Raw genomic sequence first — 18,491 nt, 5'->3', positions numbered from 1 at the left:
GCGGCTCCTCCTCCCTCTCGGGCTCTGAGAGCGGCGGCGGATCCTCCTCCCTCTCTGGCTCTGGGAGCGACGGCAGATCCTCCTCCTCCCTCTCTGGCTCTGGGAGCGACGGCAGATCCTCCTCCCTCTCTGGCTCTGGGAGCGGCGGCAGCTCCTCCTCCCTCTCTGGCTCTGGGAGCGGCGGCAGATCCTCCTCCCTCTCTGGCTCTGGGAGCGACGGCAGATCCTCCTCCCTCTCTGGCTCTGGGAGCGACGGCAGATCCTCCTCCCTCTCTGGCTCTGGGAGCGACGGCAGATCCTCCTCCCTCTCTGGCTCTGGGAGCGACGGCAGATCCTCCTCCCTCTCTGGCTCTGGGAGCGACAGCAGATCCTCCTCCCTCTCTGGCTCTGGGAGCGACGGCAGATCCTCCTCCCTCTCTGGCTCTGGGAGCGACGGCAGATCCTCCTCCCTCTCTGGCTCTGGGAGCGACGGCAGATCCTCCTCCCTCTCTGGCTCTGGGAGCGACGGCAGATCCTCCTCCCTCTCTGGCTCTGGGAGCGACGGCAGATCCTCCTCCCTCTCTGGCTCTGGGAGCGACGGCAGATCCTCCTCCCTCTCTGGCTCTGGGAGCGACGGCAGATCCTCCTCCCTCTCTGGCTCTGGGAGCGACGGCAGATCCTCCTCCCTCTCTGGCTCTGGGAGCGACGGCAGATCCTCCTCCCTCTCTGGCTCTGGGAGCGACGGCAGATCCTCCTCCCTCTCTGGCTCTGGGAGCGACGGCAGCTCCTCCTCCCTCTCTGGCTCTGGGAGCGACGGCAGATCCTCCTCCCTCTCTGGCTCTGGGAGCGACAGCAGATCCTCCTCCCTCTCTGGCTCTGGGAGCGACAGCAGATCCTCCTCCCTCTCTGGCTCTGGGAGCGACGGCAGATCCTCCTCCCTCTCTGGCTCTGGGAGCGACGGCAGATCCTCCTCCCTCTCTGGCTCTGGGAGCGACGGCAGATCCTCCTCCCTCTCTGGCTCTGGGAGCGACGGCAGATCCTCCTCCCTCTCTGGCTCTGGGAGCGACGGCAGATCCTCCTCCCTCTCTGGCTCTGGGGGCGACGGCAGATCCTCCTCCCTCTCTGGCTCTGGGAGCGACGGCAGATCCTCCTCCCTCTCTGGCTCTGGGAGCGACGGCAGATCCTCCTCCCTCTCTGGCTCTGGGAGCGACGGCAGATCCTCCTCCCTCTCTGGCTCTGGGAGCGACGGCAGCTCCTCCTCCCTCTCTGGCTCTGGGAGCGACGGCAGATCCTCCTCCCTCTCTGGCTCTGGGAGCGACGGCAGATCCTCCTCCCTCTCTGGCTCTGGGAGCGACGGCAGATCCTCCTCCCTCTCTGGCTCTGGGAGCGACGGCAGCTCCTCCTCCCTCTCTGGCTCTGGTAGCGACGGCAGATCCTCCTCCCTCTCTGGCTCTGGGAGCGACGGCAGATCCTCCTCCCTCTCTGGCTCTGGGAGCGACAGCAGATCCTCCTCCCTCTCTGGCTCTGGGAGCGACGGCGGCTCCTCCTCCCTCTCTGGCTCTGGGAGCGACAGCAGATCCTCCTCCCTCTCTCTCTCTGGGAGCGACAGCAGATCCTCCTCCCTCTCTGGCTCTGGGAGCGACAGCAGATCCTCCTCCCTCTCTGGCTCTGGGAGCGACGGCAGATCCTCCTCCCTCTCTGGCTCTGGGAGCGACGGCAGATCCTCCTCCCTCTCTGGCTCTGGGAGCGACGGCAGATCCTCCTCCCTCTCTGGCTCTGGGAGCGACGGCAGATCCTCCTCCCTCTCTGGCTCTGGGAGCGACGGCAGATCCTCCTCCCTCTCTGGCTCTGGGAGCGACGGCAGATCCTCCTCCCTCTCTGGCTCTGGGAGCGACGGCAGATCCTCCTCCCTCTCTGGCTCTGGGAGCGACGGCGGCTCCTCACCCCTCTCTGGCTCTGGGAGCGACGGCAGCTCCTCACCCCTCTCTGGCTCTGGGGACGACGGCGGCTCCTCACCCCTCTCTGGCTCTGGGGACGACGGCAGCTCCTCACCCCTCTCTGGCTCTCGGGACGACGGCAGCTCCTCCCCCTCTCTGGCTCTCGGAGAAGGCGGCTCACCCCTCTCTGGCTCTCGGGAAGGCGGCTCACCCCTCTTTATTGGAGTGACCGGGGCATCTCCCATGTCTACAGCCAGGTAATTAACCACCATGAGGGCAACCTCTGGGAAGGACGCCGGGTGGTGTTGTTCCTCCCACTGTTCCCACCTCTCCCCATCTCGACGCCACAGCGTGTTGATAACTATGGGGAGATCGTGGACGAGGTCTGCCTCAGGGTGCATCAACCAGTCCCAGATCTCCTGGGACGGTGGTGAAGGTGGTGGTGCTGGAGGTAGTGGGGTGGCCCCTGATGCCCGGGGTGAACACTGCACCTCTTCCTGGGCCTGGTTGTAGGGGCATCCTGCCCAGTTGTGGCCGTCCTCCTCACACCGGCCACACCAGTTTGCCGGTGGCACATCTGGGCAGGACCGCCAACGATGGTCCTCCTTCCCGCACCAGGAACACCAGGGGAAGAGGCTGGCCGGGTCCTCCAGCGGTGGCTGCAGCAGCTTACATTTCTTCAGCTGCTGCTTGTCCTGCCTTTGCCGCTGTCTGCTCTTCTTTCCCTTTTTTTTTTTTTCAAAAAAAAAAATAAATAAATACTGCTCTGAGCCTCTAGGTGGCGCTATCCCACTTCTGACACCAAATGTGGCAGGCTGGCGAGTGGATAGAGGCCCAGAGACAGACTGCAGTTCAAAAAAATAACTATTTTATTATAAATAAACAAAAATAAAGTGCACAAGGGCAAAATAACAGATACTTAAACACAAATAAAGCAAAAAAACAAAACTCACAAAAATAAAGTTTCCAGGCTGGGCAATGCCTTCACTGGATTCAAACTTTCTAAACAACCCCAAAAAAACCAACCTGCTTCCTCAGCTCCCTCTCCCAAATGAGAAGCAGAGGCCTCCTTTTATATCAGGTGGCTGGGCGCTGATTGATCGTTAATCAACCTAATCAACTAATCAACCCCAGCCACCTGAACATAATAAACCCAGGCAGGTAGGGGAAGTTAACCCCATCCCTGCCAATTTAAAAAGGGCAGAGCTTTGCTCTGCCACACCTTCAGTAAGAATTTTTACAGACTTCGACAAACTGGCATGGACTCATGACCGTAAAGTAGTAGCCGGCTTTCCCAGCACGAGTTGCCATCAGCAAGATTTTAACCAGGAAGCAAGGCACTAAAGGGTACAAGATAAAGATGAATGTCATTCGGACTGGGAAAAGATGACCAGGGTTGACAGGGATGGATGACGATGCTGTACCACAGCCTGTCTTCTCCGTTTTGCGTGACCAAGAAGGCAGGACTCCATATGGTTTGACTTTGGCTTACAAAATAAATCTGACACAAGATATTTCAAAGGGGGACTCAAGCAACTACATTTCCTTTTTAGATGCCTTGTGTACTTCTTTTTTACAGTCTGTCTTTATAGTAATAACAAGTAAATGAATACTTTATACTCCCCCCCCCCCCCCCTTCTCTATAGCAGGGGCTCCAACAACAGAAAATCCTGCAGCGAAACTGCTATAAATGCTTTAACTGCTTTAAATAACAAATCCCCAGGCGATGACAAACTGGCATCTCCTGACAATGGTGAACTGGCATCCCCAGGTGATGGCAAACTAGCATCCTCAGGTGATGGCAAACTGGCATCTCAGGTGATGGTGAACTGGCATCCTCAGGTGATGGCGAACTGGCATCCCCAGGTGATGGCAAACTGGCATCTCCTGACAGTGGTGAGCTGGCATCCCCAGGTGATGGCTAACTGACATTTCCTGACAATGGTGAACTGACATCCCCAGGTGATGGCAAACTGACATTTCCTGACAATGGTGAACTGACATCCCCAGGTGATGGCAAACTGACATCCCTAGGCAATGACGAACTGGCATCCCCAGGTGGTGGCGAACTGGGCAGGTGAGGACTCTTGGGAGGCAACTGCAGGTGCGGACCCTCAGGAGGTGCCGGTAGGTGATGACTCTCGGGAGGTGATGGCAACAGCGGACCCTCGGGAGGCAATGGTAGCAGCTTAGCCCCTGGCTTTTGCCATGCTCCCCTTAACAGCTCATGCAGTGGCTGCTGAGGTTGGCATGGCCGGTCGGGTTGTCCTCTGGTGGTGGAGGTGGAAGCCACGTGTAATCGTGGCAGGAGCAGTGAGTAATCTTCCTTTGGGAGTGGAGTCGTGAGCAGCGGGTAATCTTCCTATGGCAGTGGAGGCTTTGTCTTCCCTTTCTTGGGCTCTGGATGCTTGGCCTTCCCCCCTTGGGCTCTGGAGATGCGGGCTTACTCTGGTAGGGTGCTGGAGATGTGGGCTCCCACCTTCTGGGCCCTGAATGCTTGGGCTCCTCCCACTTCAGGTCTGTGTCTGGGTCCCACTTGGCTTCCAGGCAGCTTTCCTCCTCATGCCCATAGCACAGGCAGAAGGAGCACTTTGGGACACCAGCATGGACCAACTGGGACTGCTCCACCTCTCGCTCCTGGTAGACCCAGACCATGGCTTAGGTAATTTTATCCAAGGCCTCCATCAGCCCTGAATATCCCCTGGTGATCCCCTTCAGCTGGATTTCGGGCTTCAGTTGGATGAAATCCAGGAAGATAGCAGGTGGCTGTGCCCCAGCAAGTGTCTCCCCACCGTTCTTAGCCACTGGGGGGTGCTGGTGTCTCTCAGACAGCTCACATACCTCTCCATTCTTTTCTGGACAGGTGGCCCTTCCTTTCCCCTCTGGAAAGAACTTTCTCTGGTGTCGTGCCCCACCTCTACGAAGTGTAGGAACCACAAACCTTCCTAAATCCTCTTCACATAAAAAAAAAACAACTGTGTACACGCAGTACCTTTTCTGGCCTGGGTCTGTGTAGGTGCTATATACCACAGTGGACACCGGGTGTAACAGGACAGCTTTGTGGTGACGTACCCAGACCAGGAAGTCGATAGAGACACACAGGCACTGTGAGTTAGAAGAGTGCTGGTGTGCGTTTTCATTCAATGACAAAAATAAACGAGCACTGTGCTTCCTGCACACACAGCAATGGTATACTTCTGTTTACTTCTCTCATTCTCCACTCTCTGAACACCCAACAGATTGGTAAATCAGAGACAGTAGCATTCTGAACGAGATTAGAGGAATGGAGCTATAACCCCATCCATGCTGCCAAACAAAACAAACACACTTGTTTTAAATAAACATAAAACAATACCCTTGAAATCATAACAATACAACAATTCCCATTCCTTTTTACATAAATAAACACAACACATTTATTTACCAGCAAGGCTTTGCCCCGCCCCCCTAATTACACACAGGGCTCTCTGCTGCCTTGTCACAGGGCCATTTTACACTTTAATGTTAATGATCTTTTAATGAATTTTATTATTGATACACAAAACAATAAATAACTTTTCTGTATGGTAAAAGCTGCTTGAATGTATTCTCTAGCAGTAACAGTTTGAAATAAAGACCAGAATACATTCTGTGTGTGTGTGTGTGTGTGTGTGTGTGTGTGTGTGTGTGTGTGTTTAATACATAATTATATTTTACTGTAATTCTGAAGAGCTGCTTCCCACAAAAAAAAAAAAAAAAAAACACACACACACAATACTGCACTCTACATAAAAGGGAACCCTTGATGAGAATTCACTAAACTGTAGTTTGCATACATGATTATTAATAAAGAAATTATAAAGAAATTGGAAGGTCAGAGGGATAGTAATGGACAAATTCACATACATTTAAGTACTGTTCTAAAGAATGTTTTGTTAAGGACTGTTTTTAAAAGCCAATTTTGATCAACTAAAAGTGGTACATCCGATAAAGGCACTCCACCCGGAGTGCAGGATGCACCCTATAGCTTGGAGATCGCCTGTTCAAATCCAAGATGGGGTGGCACACAATTGGCCAAGTGTTGCCTGGGAGGGGAATGGGGTAGGTTGACTGAAGTCCTTGGCTCAGAGCACACCAGCGACCCCTGTGGCTGGCCGCGCTCTTGCAGACCGGCCTGTACACAGTTCAGAAGTGTGTGGTCCTCCGACACTGTAAGTTCTGAATACGGCTGCACGACAGGCTTGCAGAATGAAGAAAAGCGGATGGCTAACGCTACTCATTTTGGTGGATGTGAGTGCTCGTCTTCGTATCTCTTGAGCCAGTTCAGGGGTTTGTGGATTCTTGCGCCCGTCAGATCTGGAGAAAAGAGCCTCTTTTCTAGGAGCTGTCCAAGCCCCAGCATTTAAACTAGAAAGGAAGGGGGGAGAAATCAACAAAAAAACAGAAGGGAGACCGCATCAAAACAAGAACAACAACTCAGGTAAGACAACCATTAAATGTATTTATCTAAATGCTAGAAGTATCAGAAACAAAATTCTAGAACTTGAAGCTACTGCACTAACAAGGTAACTATGATGTGATAGGTGTTACAGAAACTTGGTTGTCTGAGAGTGATGGGGACGAATATAATATTTGTGGGTATACACTGTATAGGAAAGACAGGCAGGACAGAAGAGGAGGAGGGGTAGCGCTATACATAAGAAACAGTCTTGAAGCCCAGGTGTTAAACCTGGACAAAGAAAATAAAACCGAATCAATATGGGTCAGAATAACAGACAAAAATTCAAAAGGCATAATAATAGGAGCATGCTATAGACCGCCAGATTCAGACGGTGAGCACAATAATCTGTTATACAATGACATTAGAAATGTGTGTAGCAAAGGAGAAGCCATACTAATGGGGGATTTCAACTTCCCCCAAATAAAATGGGAAAACCCGGTGGGTAGCGCGAAGGATGAAATAGAAATGGTGGAAATGACAAATGACTGCTTCCTAACACAATTTGTCAAGGCACCGACTAGAGGGGAGGCATGCCTTGATTTAGTCTTTTCAAATAACGAAGATAGAATAACTAAAACAGAGGTCAGAGAACCACTGGCAAACTCAGACCATAACATGGTCTCATTTGAAGTGTTTTTTAAATCCCCAAAAGTAAAGACTAAAGTTAAGGTTTACAATTTTAGAAAAGCAAACTATGAAGGTATGAAACAGAGACTAACAGAAGTAGATTGGAGTAAAATAGAGAAAACACCCACAGAAAAAGGATGGTTGTTCTTCAAAAATGTAGTACTAGAGGCGCAAAACAATTACATCCCTAAAGTAGACAAATCTAAATGTAAAACTAAATTGCCAAAATGGTTTAATAGATCAATTAAAAAAAATATTCAGCGAAAAAAGGCACTTTACAGAGCATTAAAAAAGGACCAAAAAGAAAGTACGCAGAAAGAGTACACGGAACTGCAAACGCAAGTCAAAAAGGAAGTTAGAAAGGCCAAGAGAGAAATAGAAATGAACATTGCTAAGGGAGCTAAAACCAATTCCAAAATGTTTTTCCAATATTACAACAGCAAGAGAACATTCAAAGAGGAGATTAAATGTTTAAGAGATACAAATGGCAAAATCGTAGAGGAAGAAAAAAAAATAGCAAATATATTAAATGATTACTTTTCACAAGTTTTTACAAAGGAAGATACTGACAACATGCCCCACATGTCATCCAGTTCCTATCCAGTTTTAAATAACTTTAGCATAACTGAGGCAGAAGTGTTAAAGGGACTAGGAGCTCTTAAAATAAACAAATCCCCTGGGCCGGATGAGATCCTCCCAGTAGTACTCAAAGAAATGAAAGAAGTAATTTACAAACCGCTAACCAAGATCATGCAGCAGTCTCTTGACACAGGGGTGGTACCGACAGACTGGAAAATTGCAAACGTAATACCGATCCACAAAAAGGGAAACAAAACTGAACCAGGTAACTACAGACCAGTAAGCCTGACTTCTATTATATGCAAACTTATGGAAACTATAATAAGATCCAAAATGGAAAATTACCTATATGGTAACAGGGTACTGGGAGACAGTCAACATGGTTTTAGGAAAGGGAGATCGTGCCTAACTAACTTGCTTGATTTTTTTGAGGATGCAACATCGATAATGGATAATTGCAAAGCATATGACATGGTTTATTTAGATTTCCAGAAAGCTTTTGACAAAGTCCCGCACAAAAGATTAATTCTCAAACTGAACGCAGTTGGGATTCAAGGAAACACATGTACATGGATTAGGGAGTGGTTAACATGTAGAAAACAGAAAGTACTGATTAGAGGAAAAACCTCAGAATGGAGTGTGGTAACCAGCGGTGTACCACAGGGATCAGTATTAGGTCCTCTGCTATTCCTAATCTACATTAATGATTTAGATTCTGGTATAGTAAGCAAACTTGTTAAATTTGCAGACGACACAAAAGTAGGAGGAGTGGCAAACACTGTTGCAGCAGCAAAGGTCATTCAAAATGATCTAGACAAGATTCAGAACTGGGCAGACACATGGCAAATGACATTTAATAGAGAAAAGTGTAAGGTACTGCACGCAGGAAATAAAAATGTACATTATAAATATCATATGGGAGATATTGAAATTGGAGAAGGAATCTATGAAAAAGACCTAGGAGTTTTTGTTGACTCAGAAATGTCTTCATCTAGACAATGTGGGGAAGCTATAAAAAAGGCTAACAAGATGCTCGGATACATTGTGAAAAGTGTTGAATTTAAATCAAGGGAAGTAATGTTAAAACTGTACAATGCACTAGTAAGACCTCATCTTGAATATTGTGTTCAGTTCTGGTCACCTCGCTATAAAAAAGATATTGCTGCTCTAGAAAGAGTGCAAAGAAGAGCGACCAGAATTATTCCGGGCTTAAAAGGCATGTCATATGCAGACAGGCTAAAAGAATTGAATCTGTTCAGTCTTGAACAAAGAAGACTACGTGGCGACCTAATTCAAGCATTCAAAATTCTAAAAGGTATTGACAGTGTCAACCCAAGGGACTTTTTCAGTCTGAAAAAAGAAACAAGGACCAGGGGTCACAAATGGAGTTTAGAAAAAGGGGCATTCAGAACAGAAAATAGGAGACACTTTTTTACACAGAGAATTGTGAGGGTCTGGAATCAACTCCCCAGTAATGTTGTTGAAGCTGACACCCTGGGATCCTTCAAGAAGCTGCTTGATGAGATTTTGGGATCAATAAGCTACTAACAACCAAACGAGCAAGATGGGCCGAATGGCCTCCTCTCGTTTGTAAACTTTCTTATGTTCTTATGTTCTTATGTTGGGGGTGGGGGTGAGCCAGGTTTAATAACAATTGGATATTCCAAATCAGGAGAAAATGGGAAAATTAATAGCTTTTTTTTCTTTTTTTTTTTTTTTTAAAGAAACATTTTGCCTTTAGACAATCAGGAAAGACTTTGTGAGTCATCGATCAGGTGACTGCAAGATGGCGATATCTATAGAAGATGACATGATTTGGAGTCCTGCTACAATCAATTGTCTTATTGATATGTACGCTGACACATTATAGTATCATTTCGGCAGGGTTGGTTAATTGTTAATTATTAATTCAATGCTTAATTTAATTGAGAATGTTTACTGTTATTCTTAATGTAATTGTTATCTAGTTAATTGTGTATTAATTATTAATGGGACCCTAGTTAATGGAACTTTTGGATGACTGAATGCAGTAACATGATCACCAGTATTCTGCATTCAGTTGTTGTCGTTGCAAAATATATTGGGTCACTGAATACAATATGCTTGATGAGACATTTGAATGCCTCATGTTTGTTAAATGCAACAAAGCCTCCAGTGTTACTGAAGTCATAATTTTGTCAGTTTGAAAAGAAATTATTCAGAGTGCGTCTATTGGCTTTATTTAGTTATTTTTTACAAAGTAAAGTTAATCAAAAAAAAAATCTTAATTGTTATCTTAACTGTTAATTGTGGTACAGTTAATTCAATTGAAGTAACACTGTGAAAATGACTCATTGTAGTCTCGTATCTTGTAAAGCTCTTTGAAGGTGGACCACTTTATAGATTCCCCTAATCGTGGAAGATAAATTATTATTATTATTATTATTATTATTATTATTATTATTATATTATTATTTTTTATTTAATTGAATTGAATTTATTACCTGTGCACTTTAAATCCCCAACCCTGCATTTCGGGTTATTCGTGGTCCTAAAAGCCTCAGCAGCACCTCAAAAATGTCTGGATCCATACAAACAAAATTGTGATAACTTAAGCATAGCTCATTTAAAAGATTATGGTATGCACCTTTCTCCTCAGAATCTAGGATTCCCTTCTTTTACAAAGTTTTAGAGTAAATATAAGTGCAGCACCATTCAGTGTAATGAGGCTTTCCTGCATTTTTGGAACGTGCAGCTGGAATAATCATGTGCTGCTTGATACATTTTTCAGACAATGTTTCCTGACAATTTTTGAAAAAACATGTTTCCTCGTGTATTCAGGGCTCTACACACAACAACAAAGTCTAACTGCTGCCTTGCCAGCTCCTCAGCAAACCAATTAAACAGTTCATGCAACTAGCCTCCACAGGGTGGACGCATTCTTCCTGTGATGCTCACAGGCAATGGCAGCAATCTCTGTAAAGCTGTCAGAACTCAATATGCACTACTTAGTGATGAGAGACAATTTATAAAAAAAACAGAGGCAAGCACGTGACATCCGCAGCCATCACAATGGAGTGGTCCGGAATGATTACTATATCTTTGCCTTTGATAGAAGGGTACAATTAACTTCTCTGTTGTGGTAATTCGTGTGGCTATGCGTTAAATACTTTTTGAAACCCTGCTACTGTGATCATCTGTGATGGTTTCAAAACCCAGTGTCTGGCTACACTTAAAATCCCAATGTAAAAGCCAGCAGGCTGAAGATGATTAAACAGTACTTTGTTTAAGGGACTGAAGAGTTTATTATAAAAGCTGTGTTCTCTCTTTGCCTTTGAATGCAAATACTGATCACATTAAAGACCAGAACACTTGTTGTATGCTGATGTGTGATACTGCTGCCCTTGTGCTTGGTACTTGTCTAAAAGTAATACCAGCCTTCACAATAAACATCTGTCCTGAGATTCTACAGTTAAGTAAAACGTTGATTGGGCATAGCCTAACCACATTATCGATGGATGAAAATACAAAATATAATGGTCGACTCTTAAATGAATGCTTTTAGCTGCGCATTTGAAGATATGTATGGAAATACAGATCACTCATAGAACTAAATGGCTATTCTAGCCTGTGGAAAAGAAGGTACAACAAAATGTGTTATTTACGCTTGGCTCATCGTCCACAAATTGTGCACAAAAGCATCTTCACTGGCCACAAAATCACATTTCATTTTGAATTTACTGACTTTCTTTGATAAAAACAAATCTACATCTGGGAGGTTACTAGACATCCTCTGTTTTGACCAACTCTGCATGAGGACACCTGGTTTTTAGTCCAATACGAATCATGCATTACATGATTTTTGAGGTAAAACTTTAAGAAACTAAGGTCTACATTCTTAAGGTATTTTACTCCAAATGTCATTTTTCAGAAAGGAAAAACAGACCCAAGGACGTTATCAACTCAGAAAACTGCTGAAATACTTGACTGCAAGTAGTTTCTGTGAAAAAAAAAAAAAAAAAACATGCTATTGTGATTTAGTGTAAAAAGCTTTGAGACTGTCACCCTAAATTCATCATAATAAACATAATTGATCATAATTCTATATGTCTGTATTAGGGTTAAGAATTCAAATGGAACACAGGAATGAACTAGGAAAGAGAGTGGAATTTATTGATTGGTATCATGAGCACAGTATGTGCTTTGCATAAACTGAAAGCCGTTTGACAGACCAGGAAATACCCAAGCTCATGATGATAAATAATTCAGACTATCTGCCCAATAACAAAACGCAATCTGTTCTTTTACTACTTTTTGTTAACTGAAGCTACGCCAGTTCTGTGGTAAAAATTCTACAGTAAAACTAGAGTCAGTAATAAATCATTTGTTTGTTTGTTTTACATTTACATCACATTTTTATGATGTTCACAATTATTCTATTTTATCCAATCATTTTAATTATTTGAATTAGTATCCACCTGGCATTATCTTTTAGTATAGCATATACTATTTCTGTAGACCAGGTCAGACCAGTTGAAAGGTCATTATGTGTTTTCTTTGGATGCAGGATATATAATGATGTAAAAAGACATGTGCCCTGTCTTTGACATGTTTTTTTGGCACTTGTATGTTTCATTTATTATTATATTTTCTTATTACTTTATTTTCTTATTACTTTATTTATTTTAATTTAGCGTGCAGAATTATTTTACACTCGATTTTCTCCCAACTTTCGAACGAATGTCCAATTATGTTCCGTCACCATATCAATTCCTCACACAGCTCAGAAGAACTGAAGGTTCAATGAGCGTTCTCCAATCACACGACCCAGCCAATTTCCTCTTTAACACCTGTGAACCCGGCGCATGAGAGCTACCGGCCTCTTTAGGACAAAGGCCAGCCCTATAGCTGTCCTCTTGAGCTCACCAGGCGTCTGGCCAAAAGGCTCTGCTGTAGCATGATGCGCCTACTGGTTTTATTTGTTATGTCATTGGTTTATGAATGTCCATTATGCATTTTGTCTCACTTGACCCGGGTCAGAGCGTGTCAGGATGTGGGTCGCTGCCAACCTGGATCAACCTGGGTATGACCCAGGTACGTAGTTTCACACTGCGCGGGATTGTTACCCGGGTAGCCAGAATCCGGGTAGGAGCGCCAGTATGAAAGGGGCTTTAGATTCACTCTGTACACCATATGGTTTTTACCAAGTAAGTCTCAGGGACTGCAGCACTTTATCTTTTTTAAGATGGAATTTCTCAATTGTGGTATAATTGTATTGAACTGCTGTAATCCACATACATATCAAAATGAAATCCAAGTGGTCACAAGAGTATCCCATTTTGTATATCCCCTTTCTGGAGGGTGTTACAGAAGAACTCAAAAGGAGACGAAAAGTAAGATTCTAAAGGCATGGATAATGAACCTTAGGAAACAAATACATTAATTGCAGCAACAGAAGTTAGAATAACTGTTAACATCATAAAATGTAAGGCAAAGTAAAAAGAAAAGAAATGTGAAGCATTAATCCACTCCAGGGGAGCAAACACTCAAGATCAGACCAGTAATGCCTAATGTACAACAGGTGACCCCTGGAGTGGATTAACTCCACAGCACTGCTACATACACTGTAAAATATATACAAGATATACCAGCAATCCAGTTAAGTAAATGGGACCAACTTCCCCAAAGACACTTCTGTCATTCAGGAGTACTTTAAAAACAAACACCTGCTTTCAGAATTTTTTGCAAGAGACAGTGCTATGGTGTCAATAGTATCCTTTCCTTCCGGAAGGGTCTGAATAAAGTGCACCATGTTGCACAGTGTGCTCAGAGAAGCCAATACGCAAGGTGCAATTATTAAAACAACACTGATCCTGGCTGTTGAGCACAGGTACAGTTTTGTGATTACAGTTTTTCATTACAAAGTATGTGTAGAGGCGTAGAAAAGCCTGATGGATGGTACAAGCCATACAGAAGTACAATACACACACACACACACACACACACACACATACACACAATATCTTACCACGTATATTTAATTAGGTAACACTTTAGTTCAGGTATCCATTCTAAGTGATTATAAACATGTTATTAATTTAGCTATTAACAATTATATAATATGTCTGTGAATAATAAAACTATTATTATATACTGTTTTTTTTTGTGTGTTTTTTTTTGCTGTTGTTTATAATCACATATAACGGATACCTAAACAAAAGTGTTACCATTAATTGTTGGTCAGATGTAGCAGCACTAGCTCAAAAAATGCAAACTACTGTAAACTGTTTTCTGAGGTACACTTAACATAACCAACAGCCCAATTTAAAAACTCATTAAAGGAGTTGTTACCTCCTTGTTTTAGAGCACCCGCAGTGAAAGTAGCAGTTAGCTCCACAAGGGTAAAACAGCCTACTGAAAAACATTGGATTCCCACAAAGATACACCGAAAACCCTTTAAATCTGGGTTTTGACACCGGCTGAGTTTATGAGAAGGAAACTAAATTTGAATTGATTTGGTCTCAGTTTAAATTACGCACAGGTTTTAGCAATAAAAGGAAAAACATGCCACTGACTTTTCTATAGAGCCTTTCCGTGTTTCTATCACGCTGCACAAATTTAGCTTGAAAAGTTCACTGCTGCCTGCAGCATATCATGTAGTTGGCGATACAAGTAAAGGCAAGCTGGCACTGCAGATATGTTTTTATTGTGATTGCAAACAAATATGTTTTACTTTTCTAACTAATTTTTAAAGGCCCATTGTGACAGGGTAGCATCACGGCCCAGGCTGGCTACTGGCAGGAAATAAAACCGAAGACTGAAAGCTGCAGTTTCAAAGCACTGGTGCACACTTTATTAAACAAAAATACCCAAACACAGGAAAAAACAAAACACAGCACAAGGGCCAAAATAAAGGTACAAACAAAAGAATGATACTCTTGTGGGCTGGGCATTAGCCTTCACCACCAAGTTCAAACATTAGAAATATTATAACTCACCTCGCTCGCTCACTCACTCACTCACTCACTCACTCACTCACTCACTCACTCCACTCCACTCCACTACACAACATAAACTCCTCCAAACAAACAAAGGATTTCTGGTTCCTTATACACGTGGCCACTCCCCAATTAGCACCAATTACCTAATTGGGGAATGGCCACACATTTGATTTCTGGCAAGGATAGATTCATCTCTGCCAACTTTACATTCCCACACACATACTAGTAACAGCAGCAGGCCTCTGCCCTGCCACACACATATTTTATAAAAGGAAAAGGAAAGGGCCTGCACCACAATAGTATACCCTAATCACTGTAAATACAATATTGACTATCTCTCATTTTACGGAGATGGTTGATTACATAAATGCAAAACAGTGACCTGTCCCAACCTTAACATGTTTGAGTAATGTTGCAGCTTCCTATGAATCTTATAGAACCAGCATTGGTGTGAAATAACTTAAATATTCTTACCCGCAATATTTCTTCAACACAGTTGTTGTCTCTGGTTCCCCTGACCTGTAAAACAAGACACAGAGATTAAGGTCCATCCATTTAAAATGGGATGAACAAGGGATTCAGTATACGGTAGATGTAGGTGTTGATAAGTCTTTTTTTTTTTACTGTTGTCAACAACATTAATTAAAGTAATAATTGAAAATCCAGGAGAATTGACTATGAACCAGCTTGTCTTTTGTTACAGTACATGAAATTAGTCCAGTGTGTTTCCACTGAGAGCAGACCAAGAACAATTTAGTATGAATTGGAGACCTAGTAGGCCTAGTTTGGATTCAGCCAGGAAGAAGTAGATTTCGGCAGAATGCTTTGATGGATGAGGTGACCCATTGAGCGTCCACTGTGCTTTCACTTAGCTTGGCAATGTGGCTGGTTCTGTGGAACAAAAAGGCATATCCATTTGAATGTATTTGTCAGGTTATACTGTTCATATGGGGGATACTTCTGCAACTTTTTTTGTTATAAGCATAGTAACCCTGCTTTCTTGGTACTTGGTACTGTTGGTACTATTTAGGAATACAGGTATCTGTAAAAGTTCTCTCAAACTAGTTAGCCAGACACCACAATTGAAAGAATTGGTTGAAGGGTGTGTAGTATACAATTGGGGGACAGGGATACAGGAGGTTTGTATTTCAATCAAGGCTCTTTCTGTGGTCCTTTTGTGCCATGCTCCATGATACTAAACTTGTATTGAAAATGCCCGTTCATTTAGGTTATACAGTATAACTAGGGCTTCTGATTTTCGGTTTTAACCGATAAAAACATAAAAAACTTACTACCCCCCCCCCCCCCCCAAAAAAAAAGTTTTAATTTTCCCAGTGCAGCTGGGCAATGTCCTTCCTTTTTGACATATCTATCATTGATTTGTTCTGAATAGTTGAAACCCACCACAACTACAGATTTACAGCACATGCCTACATTTCCATTGGAGACTCCACTTGCGAGAGGATTTTAAACAGAATTGCAAATTGTGGCAAAAAAAAAAACCAACTTAAGAGTGCAAGTACTATCAAGTTACTATACATATTTTGACAGAAAAAAAGCGTCATATTACTGTGTACTGGAGGTCTAAAAACACAGTAGAAAAAACTGAGCACATGACCATGTCGGTTGTTTCTTCTATTCAACTTAAGTGTGCAATGTATGGAAGACAGCAAAGAAAAGAAGGTACAACTTAAGTGTGCAATGTACCACTATACATATTTCGACAGAAAAAAACTGCCCAAGCATTTTGGAACATAATAACAATAACAATAATTTCGCACAGTATATAAAAAGCGAAAGCCCCCCAAAAAAACAAAAAACAATTTACATAAAACTCGAAATAATAGCTACAAATGAGCACCAAAAAATGTAATTAATAAAAACCGAAAAACAGAAACCCTAAGTAGGGGGACCCAGGGGAAATGTAGTAGGAAAACAAATGCAATTTAAGACTAAAGGGGACACGGGGGGCATGTGGAACAGGTGTAATTACAGAAAGTGTTATTAGAACCTCATTTTTTACCTTTCATAATTAAATAAGTCATGCCTTATCATTGCAGCACAGTAGAAAATAAAGCTCCATATTCCTCAATCCCACCCTGCTGTGAAAAAGAGTAACAGCAATAAACAGGTATTACTTCAAATTAAACAAAACCAAGGAAACTACATTGCCTCTTCCTTCATCCAGCAGAAAGCTTCATTCTGTGGACCAGATTCTCAAAGCCTTTTACTCCAAATTGTCGTTAACACGATTTTTTGGAAATGCACCCAATATAGTTAGCGAGAAGGAAATAAACAACTCTACATTTCATTAGCAGCTTGTGATTAGTCTAAAGTGGTTTATTATTCGTTTTAGAAATGCCTTTTTCTTTCAGACCTAAAATGTGCTAATGATGATTTGCAGCAAATTGCTTTGAGAATTAATTCTTTTGTGTCATACTAGCTAAGCTCCAATGCTAAGATTTCAGATCTAGCTTCACAGCCACCTGACTAAAAAAAAAATGATTAGGATAGTAGGCTTTCTACAGCATTGCTCATATACCACCTTTATCAGGCTAATTACATTAAATATACTTTATGCAATGTCATTTTTCCCATTATGAACACAACAGGATAACTAACCACACAACATTTGCACAGCCTAGCAATGAAGACTCAATCATGCAACTTATTGGATTTGTTTGTTTTTAGCAAGACTGATTTCTGCTGAAAAACAGTTGTTTTTTTAATGCTGCTACTGTTTCTGACAGACATGTAATTTGTTTTTCAGCACAGAAGTACAGTACATTTTAACTTATTGTAGATACTGTACACCAGAACCACAAATGAATTATAATAAGGATCATAGCTGCTTGTGGCCTCTTCTCATTTCACACCTCTGGAGGAAATGAATTTATATCTAGCCCTCCATCTAGAGGTGTGGAATGCAGCGCAGAAATCTGCACATACTGTTTATTACGCACACATTACTTGTAGGAGGCTATGTGGTCCAGTGGTTAAAGAAAAGGGCTTATAACCAGAAGGTTCACAGTTCAAATCCCAGCTCTGTTAAGTAAACTAATAATAACACCACATGTGTTACGCAGTGTATAAATAAAGATGCAATGCAACCTAAATTACACTGGAATGGAATTGAACTGAACTGCTTTATAATTTAATAACCTCACCTCCAGCATCCTTTAGAAATGTGAGTTGTTTTGTTCAAGGGTGCAAACAGTTTTGAAAATTGGTGCTAAACTGTTTTGAAAGTTCAGCAACAGAGAACCTACTGATGCTAAATTAACAAACCCCGACCTAATCAAGCACCCCCTCACAACTTCTCACATGACTCTCCTGAGTATGTGGATGAGTGTGGGTGGGTCATGTGAGTAGTCCAGACCCAATGAGAAACTATCATCATCTATGCTTGCTAAGGAATACAAAAATATATAATAATAATAATAATAATTAAACATGACTACTGGCGCCAGAATTTAATGTTGCTGTCACTATATGAAGTACCCTAGATTAAAGCGCAATAACGCCAAATTTGCACCTGTTTGTTGTTGTCTATTTCAACAGTTGCAGAAGGTGGTGTACAAATGACCTCATGTGCAGTTTTACAGAGATAACATCACATATTGGAATAAGAAAAAGCGAAATTAAACACATTTTAATTTTGAACGTGTATTAATATTCTCATATGGGAATTCTCAATGTTACATTTACTTTGAAAAATCAGGAAGTGCATAAAGTAATCAGTATTAAAGTTTCATCTCTCTCAAATCGCTAAACATAGCGTAGGCCTCCTTTCTTTCCTCCTTTCTTTGCATACTGGTCACAAAAGTTTTTAAAATCCTAAAAGGAGTTAAACAACAATTAACTCATGTGTAGCACATAAACCAGGATCAGGGGACACTGTTAGAAATT

The 18,491-nt window shown here is 42.9% G+C and overlaps 1 long non-coding RNA gene across 1 annotated transcript in view; it reads right to left on the bottom strand.

The window, feature by feature from the left end:
- Window positions 1-15,101, bottom strand: part of LOC121320486 — a 29,332-nt gene extending 14,231 nt beyond the window's left edge. Inside the window, exon 1 of the long non-coding RNA XR_005950858.1 lies at window positions 15,057-15,101. This is a non-coding gene — a long non-coding RNA (uncharacterized LOC121320486). The remainder of the gene's footprint in view (window positions 1-15,056) is intronic.
- Between the last annotated feature and the right edge of the window lie 3,390 nt (window positions 15,102-18,491).

The sequence above is a fragment of the Polyodon spathula genome, chromosome 9, assembly GCF_017654505.1.
Source record: "Polyodon spathula isolate WHYD16114869_AA chromosome 9, ASM1765450v1, whole genome shotgun sequence".
Lineage (NCBI taxonomy): Eukaryota > Metazoa > Chordata > Actinopteri > Acipenseriformes > Polyodontidae > Polyodon > Polyodon spathula.
The sequence above is the reverse complement of the archived record's forward strand: the minus strand, read 5'-3'. Positions and strand labels throughout refer to the sequence as shown.